General features: G+C 48.0%; 2 long non-coding RNA genes across 4 annotated transcripts; one reads left to right on the plus strand and one right to left on the minus strand.

The window, feature by feature from the left end:
- Positions 1-213: 213 nt before the first annotated feature.
- Positions 214-3,256, minus strand: LOC123154270 (uncharacterized). Of its 3 annotated transcripts, none has more exons than XR_006476753.1 (4): positions 2,194-3,256; positions 1,931-2,096; positions 946-1,261; positions 214-583 (listed from the first exon to the last, which is right to left on the minus strand). It is a non-coding gene; the product is annotated as an uncharacterized lncRNA (long non-coding RNA). The 3 variants fall into 3 exon arrangements; XR_006476751.1 differs by having other exon boundaries at positions 1,079-1,261; positions 2,194-3,245; XR_006476752.1 differs by having other exon boundaries at positions 214-1,261; positions 2,194-3,224.
- Positions 3,257-4,373: 1,117 nt separating this feature from the next.
- On the plus strand, positions 4,374-5,970 carry LOC123150880 (uncharacterized). The gene is made up of 3 exons (XR_006475389.1): positions 4,374-5,189; positions 5,372-5,510; positions 5,634-5,970. It is a non-coding gene; the product is annotated as an uncharacterized lncRNA (long non-coding RNA).
- Positions 5,971-8,282: the final 2,312 nt, after the last annotated feature.

Consider the following 8,282-nt stretch of genomic DNA (forward strand, 5'->3'; position numbering starts at 1 on the left):
GTCCAACAGTTGTTCTATGGTGCGTGATGTCAGTCTGTCACCCTGGCCACTGGAGGACATTGAGCATGCACGTGAGTACGTGACTACTCCAAAGACTAAATTTTGTTAGAGCACCGCTAGAGAGATGAAGTAATTATAGTCAGCATTAACATAATCGCACGCCCAATAACAATGAAGTAGGTAATTCGTTCCATCAGGACAAGTACCACGGTATGGTAACCAGAAAATACACATCCATTAATATATACCATTTCACATAATACATAATTAGGACCTAGTTAATTTAATCTCATAGGAAACATACCACTTCTGCAGATAAGTGAAAACAAGTAAACATCTAGTACATACAGGCATGCCCCTGGACAAATCCAAATGTTTACAAAATGCATCTAGGAATTCAGCATCAATCATGAAACATTACCAGTAAGCAACTGCCAAATTCCAAAAGCAGCAACGTACATACAGGCATGGAGAACCTTGCCTTGCAAATTATCCATTGCATAAAGCTTATTTGTTCTACTCCTCGATCTCTTGCGCGTCCATGTAAGCCTTCTTCATATCTTCAATTATTGCATCATTCGTGCTGCCAACAAAGAAAAGCACATGGTGAATATCAAAATATTTAGATTAATGTGGTTTCTATCAAGCCAATGTCATCTACTCAACAATGAAACAAGCAGCTTGCGCACTAGAGAACAAAATGTAATACAAAAATAACTCAGGCTCTTTCAATCATGATTATCAAAAAGTAAAATAAATTGTGGTCAGCAATAATAGCATAAATACTCTTTTCAAGATTTCTGAAGTGTACTAATCACCAAACATGTTTCAACAAGATCATAATTATTAGTTTGGATTATTAGATGAAACCTACAACAGAGTTGGCTCCATAAAATTCCAACAAATGTGCAGACCAGAAAAGGATTGACCATTTCAAAATCATACATGAATCAGGTTCCTGCTGTCAAGAGAGTATCATATGAAACAGCAACAGTTGTCAATAGGACAGAGACATCGTTAATTTGACAAAAATACATGGTCCATCCACTAGTAGCTTCAGCGCAAACTTGGAACACACCGGCTTCAGGGGGGAATCCACCACTTTGCCCACCGCTTCCAAGCTCAGCAGCGTTGCAAATTTCAGCTTCGATGATACTAAGAGAAGCCCCTGACTCCATCCGACCGGAAGATTTGGGGCCCTTCATTACATGTATGGTCCACCTTGCCGCGCTTCGGCAAACTCATCCACGGGGGACAGCCGCTGATGGATTGGGAGGAAGAAGATGAATCAGTGGTAACATATATTTGTTTGCCCATTTATAATATGCTTTGACAGTTCAGTAAACATCATACGGCATTTTCTTCGCAAAAAGAACATCATAGCATATTTATGATAGAAAAATAGAAAAGAATATAATTGTTTCAAAACCATAACACATAATGCATCCTACTTTTTCTCAATGTTGGCACTAAACGGCAGAATCAGTGTCATTTAACCAATTTGCATCAAAAAACATGATACGAAAAAAAAACAATTGCACAGCAGGGCCTAATATTTCAGTAATTGTCAAGTATAGCATGGCTGATTTAATGGAGAAATATGAGATGCCCATCGATTTTTCCAGATTGAATACAGATCCCAAAATCACCTGCAGCAACTAAAAATCCAACACAAATAATAATGATGCCGGGTGTTGACAAATCCCATAACTGAAATACCAACCAAAACAAAAATCTCCAGCTCTCACCACAGGATTTCCATACTGAAAATCAATCTATACACAACAACAGTAGCTTTCTTCACACTGAAACTAGATGTGATGGTTCGTTCCGGCCAAGAAGTTTGTATCTCAAACAGGCGCATCTACCATTATCCGGGAAAACAAACGACTTAAAATGGTACATGAGAGATTTTTAGATCCGTAATTACCTAATGGTCCAGCCGCTGGTGGCTTCTGAGCAAACCTAAGCAGGCGTCCCCGCACAGATGTGTGCCCTCGCTGCCGCGGCCCAGCTGGGTATCGGCGATGCTCATGAAATCCCGCGACTCCACGGGAATACATCAGGAATCGGCTCTGACGTCCCAAACATGGATCCTGCAGAAAAGTTGGTGGTGAGGCACTGAACTCAAATCCAAAGAATAGGACGCGGATCTAAACACGGCCATGACCGCCGGGCCATAAGAAGACTCACCCATGGCACCTCAACACCAAAGGAGCACATCTCGCCGGAGAACAAACCCTGGCGCCGTCAAGGTTGGGGGAAAAGAGACCCAACGGCAGAGCCGGCGTGTGGAGACGAATTGCCCATGACCACCGGGTACGTGGGTAGGGCCAAGGGGCCAGGGAGATGCTCACCGGAGAGAAACCAGTGCCGCCGTCGGATTTGAGAGAGAGAGAGAGAGACGGAGGGGCAGAGCAGGTGTGCGGCGACGGCTTGTTCACGAGTTAGGGATAAGGTCACGGACATGGGCCAGCCTTTCTGGTGCAGGACACGTCGTCTTTTCTAGGTGTGCGAACAGGTAAAAGAAATGGGTGGAACAGAATACGCCTGTGCGGCAGATAGGCGTATCACGGACCGTATTCTCTTCACTAGGCCTGCCACAGCACTGCCACGAATTGACGGGTTCCGAATCCCCAGGCCCAAGCAGAAGCACAGGATACCGGCCTGCCTGTAGCGCGGCCACCAAAAGCCCGCAGTCGATATGGAGCCTACACAATGTACGTGTTAAACCTGCACTTATACAGCTACCTATAAATGACGGTAGTCCATGTTTGTGAAAGGTAACCATTTTTGGCCATTTTTTATATAGCTGTGAATGTCGTGTGTTTTCCACCACATGTTTTCTCTCGTACTCGCCCGTTGCATTTTCTAACCACAACATCACCTCTCTTTTATCCATTTTTTCTTCATAGCTTCCATGTGATGTAGCAGCGATGGGAAAAGCTAGCGAAACAACAGACAACAGCAGATTCACCGAAGAAAATAACCCAATGTACAGACGAGTTACTAGTACATCGTCCAGATCAGGCTTATCTACCAGAATCTTTTAATGCGGAGTAACAGTAGTATATATTCTATTTAGTGCACTTCATACTCCTATTTTGAAACGAAGGGAGTATATACGAAGCCGACCTGTCATTGTTCTTGTAGCTGAACTGTCAAAATCCTAACATACAGTTGACATAACCGTACAACACACATCCTAACATAGAGCTGACACAACGACACTGCCTCTTTGTCTGTCTCAATGCATGCAAGCATACCGTGGTGGCAAGGGAGCGAAGGGAACATGGGTGCATACCTCCACCGTGCACGAGCTTGGCACCCAGCAAGAGATGTCCTCCAGCAGAGGACGAAGGAGCATGGGAGACGTCTGCCGACGGAGTCGTGGGGAGGCCCGGACTACATCCTCTGGAGAAGTGATTTTCCTTCCTTTTCTCTGAACTTTCAATGGTGGAACTTCTGAACTTTCTGCTTTCTCTTCCTTCTTCAGTAAACCACAACTTAGTACTGTTAGTAGTAGTAGCAACAGCGGCTACACCTTGCAGCGGCACATGCTACTATTTTTATTTGATAGGGCACATGCTGTGGACGTGCACGTTTCAACAGCAAGGTATGGCGTGGGCGAGCAGCACACATGTTGGGAAGAATCAAGTCGAACTTCAAGATGGAGAGGAGGTGGACGGCGCTGGACGGGATTATAACATACAGTAGAATGGCCGCATCGGAAGCGGAGGAGGCCGCCTCCAGCATGGATCCAGGGGTGGGAGGCCGCAGCCACCGTGGACCCAGGGGAGGGAGGCCAACGCCACCGTGGATCCAGTGGCATGGGGTCGTCGCTGCGGTGGACCCAGGGGGAGACGGAGCGAGCCGGTGGTCGGCGGCGGTGGTATGGGCGTCGGGCAGCGACCCGATTCAGAAACTCGCCATTGGTGGCGAGTGCGGAGACGCCAGCGATGGCGCATGGGGTGCAGACCCGGTGGAGGCGACGGCGCCGCTTGGGATTGCCGGGGGCGGCAGCGGCTGGGGTTTCCAACAGGCCGCTGGGACGGATGGCCTGGGGGAGGGCGGGGCGCGCTGCGGCCTGCCGGAGGGGAACGCGGGTGGTGGGGCGGTCGCCGGAAGGAAACGTGGGGGCGCGCGATCCGCCGCCATTGGGGACGTTCCGGCGGCTGGTGTTGACGGGGGCGGCGGGGGGGGGGGGGGGGGGGGGGGGGGGGGTTGCGGGAGAGGTGGGGCGTGGCACCTACGGCGGGGGGTGGGGTTCGGGGCGGGGCGGATCACTGCCGGCGGGTAGAGGAGGGGGTCGCCGGTGGGTGGGTGGGGGTTGGGGATCGATGCGCGGGAGGCGCGGGACACACGATTGTTTTTTTTCCGGTGGAGTTCGGAATCGCGGCTCCTATATATAGGGCGTTGTGATTCAAATAATTATTCTAATCCTGAGATTAGAATAACTATTTGGATCACATTGATCCTATATAGGGCCCGATGGACTTTTTCCGAACTCTCCGAACCCGTGCAGAAAAAAACCCGGCCACTCTTCCACCACTTGCCCTCGATCCCCAATCTTCCCCAATCTCTCTAGTACAGCGTCGTGCATCTCTCCCCGCTCTTCGATCTCCTAGTGTCGCCGTTTCCTTTTTCCCCTACCTTCCGGCACCGCCGTTCCCCGCTTTCCCCCTCCCTCACGGCCGGCCGGCCTCCTCCCCTACCCCGCTCCCCAACGGCCGGCGCGCCTCCCCTCCTCCTCGGGCAACGCGCCTCCTCTCTCGCTGTCGGATCCAGGCCTGCTCCCACGGCCAATGCTGCCAACTGCCCCGGTGCGGCGCCGTCGCCATCTTCCCTAGCGCATCGCTGCCGCCATTCCTCGCCGCCAAGATCCAACCTCGCCGGCCACCGACGCACCCGCAGATCAGCGGCCACCATCTCAAGCAGGATCACACGTGGATCGGCGGCAACTGTCTCGAGCAGGATCACACGCGGACCACCCCTAGAGCCATCCCCTGCCCGTCGACAGGTCGCCGTCCCTGGATCCACGCCGCTCCTCCACCTCCTCCTCCCGGCGGGGCTTTGCAGCCGAAGCGCCTAAGCAGTTCACCGTTATCACCTTGGGCCCTTCAACGACACACCACCTGACCACCGGGACGGTCGCCACTGCAGTTCCAAGATCCGCTTGGAAGACGGAGGTGAGCCACACATGGTTCAACTTTTTCACTCCTTTTTCCCTACCTGATACGTGCATTGATTGATTGATTAACCCGTTCTTGCCACAATATTACTTTACTTTTTTTGGCAAAACACTCTCACTGTTAATGCATAGGTTCTCTACGGGCTGAATAATGGACACTTCTCTTTCTTTTTTCTACAGTATGAGGCAGAAGAACAGCACCAATACTAGCTAGTTCTGTACTGCACAACAAGACAGACAGACATACAGTAACAGTTAAAACAGAGTGATGGTTGGTCTTGTACTACATGCTAGTGAGATGCGAGCTAAAATGTCATCGGTAAATTTCACCCAGTGCTGAACACAACTTTGCAGAGAAACTAACCATACTTATTCTTGATCTTTTTTCTGAATTTTTTGCTCTGTGCATTCATGTGTTATCAAACCTGTATTCTGTCTCCAGGTAGCGCCGTCGGATTCTCCAGCATGGCCCCGGCGCTCCACGCCTCTGCCCCAACTCCCTGCTCGCAACGGCACGACTCATCACATACTACCAAATTTCATCGGAGGAGGCCCCCCTGCTGCACCTCTGCCTCCTGGGTCCCGCTGGCGGAACTCCCCTGTTACTCCTCACGGCTGCACTACTCTCTCTCTCACTCTCCCTCTCTCTCTTTCTGATTAAGGCAATTTCATTGGAACAAATTCATGTACATGCTTGATTGCAAGTATTTTTTTCCTAGATGTGAACAAGAACCCATGGCTTGCTGTTTCTTTTTTGTAAGATTGCGTAATCACGTGTTTGATTCTATGCAAAAAACAAAGAATATGTGTAAGTTCAAATACAGCAATTGCATAAGTTCGAAATTCCTATCCAGTAAGGACAAAAAAGTATGCTCTCTAAAGCTGCTTGTGTTTATGACTCAAAAAAATTGTTTTCTCTGGAACAAAATACTAAGTGATATTTTGTTCCCTCTAAACATAAATTTTCTATTTCCAACTATAAAAGTAAACACTCTGATGTACAGTAATATCTTTATTTTAAAAAAGAGAGAAAAACATGATGAGAAAGGTTGTAGAGCCCTATGATGTTTAGTTTGTTTCCCTTTCTGAAGTTCAATTTGTTTTGCTTTTTAAAGTTCTGGTTGTTGATTTTCTAAAGAGAAAGGTTGCTTCACTTGCACTCCTCTATCTAGTCATGTGTGGTGATCTCCTCGACTCCTCGGTTTCTACGAAAAATATAAGTATGAAGTTTAATTCAAAAAGATGATTTGATGCTTATTTAAAAACCATATTTTTCTAATAATAAAATAAATAAGTTCAAATTAAAAACAGAGAAGTTCAAACTTTATAAAAACCTCAGATTTTTTCTTGTTACTAAAGAATAAAATGAAGAAGTTCAAATTAAAATAAAATGAAGAAGTTCAAAAATTAAATAACAAGAAGTTCAACTTTTAAAAATAGAGCACTTCAAAATTCATAAAAAAGGATTAAGAAATTCAGATTAAAATTCATAAAAAAATCAGATATTTTCACATAACTGCCAGAAGTTCACGTACTACACGGTGTGCATTTGTATTAAAAAAAAGAATGAAAAAGCAAACTGTCAGGACCCCGATTCCAAGTCACATCGATCTAGCCGGTAACACCTCATATCACTTTGCGACCTCACGCACGGTATCCCACGGGTGTCGTCTTACCATGGCCCGGGACCGTTTGCGCCTTTTGGCTCACGTATATGATAGTGTCGCTAGCATCCATATGACAGAGAACCCGGGCCGACATGGCTAGTCGTGAACCCAAAGCGGTACAGACCTATGGAGACAGGCATACATGTATCACATCGAGCATGTCGGTCATCAGCGAGTGATTCCGGGCTGTAGCACTGGGCTAACAGGACTCCGGGGGACCCGGGCTGTAGCAGGCTAGGCAGGACTCCGGAAATCACCGCGTGACATTTCCCCGAAGGGACAGACATAGGAACGAAGTGAAACACATGCCGGCCAGTCAAGTGTCCTGAACAGTAGTGCTGGGCTAGCAGGACTCCGGTGAACCGGGCTGTAGCGGACTACTATGGCTCGAGGAACACTAGACTACATTTCCCCATAAGAAAGGCTGCCAAGGATAAACAACTAGATTGTCGGATCCCACTCATACCAAGCATTTCAATCATACACACAATATGCCCGATATGAGTACATACAACATGGCATCACAACAAAACTCTACAACTCAAGTACTTTATTTAAAGGCTCCAGAGAGCCATACATAACATGTTCATACAGATAGGGGTCACATGACCCGACACTCAAGTCATACAAACATACAAGCACATGCGGAAGCAACTAGTCTGAGTACAGACTCTAGAAAGAAAGAAGGCTTCTCGAAGCCTGACTATCTACATAGGGCCCGCCATGGCCAGGATCACCACCTGGGTGGCTAGTCACTCGTCGACGTCAAGGTCTACGTAGAACCCATCGGAGTGGGCGGTGTCGTCTGAAACAGTAATTAAGCAAACATGAGTACAAAGGTACTCAGCAAGTCTTACATCAGAACCTACTATACATGCTTATTCTCAAGAAGGTGGTGGGGTTAATGCAGCAAGCCAGCTTTGACTCTTGGCTAAGCTATCCTACGGAACTTCACCAGTAAAATAGTTTTCGCACACGAGTCCACTACTCACCAACACAATACTCCACCGTGGATCCTCCCTCGTCATCCTACGAGAGGGCCATCCTCGATACTCACACTTATCTTGAGTCTTTTAGTAGTGTCCATTAACTTGTCTATGAACTGTATAGGCAACCAAGTAGTCCTTTACCGCGGACGCGGCTATTCGAATAGTTTTATACCCTGCAGGGGTGTACTTCTTCATACACGCTTTCACCACTTACCGCCGCTTACACGACATGTACTCGGCAACCTTCAAGCGGAAGCCCAGCGAGGGTGTTGGCCACGGCCTACCTAAACACTTAAGTCTCTAGTCCAGGTTTATCGCCTATCCAGGTTCCATCCGCAGGGAGTCCGGCCGAGGTTTCCACATACGGCCCCGAACGATGTGAACAGGGTCCCGAGACGCCAAACGGGCGCCCGGCATACCCGGCCACGGTGTATC

The sequence above is a fragment of the Triticum aestivum genome, chromosome 7A (genome assembly GCF_018294505.1).
Source record: "Triticum aestivum cultivar Chinese Spring chromosome 7A, IWGSC CS RefSeq v2.1, whole genome shotgun sequence".
In the NCBI taxonomy this organism is placed as follows: Eukaryota; Viridiplantae; Streptophyta; class Magnoliopsida; order Poales; family Poaceae; genus Triticum; species Triticum aestivum.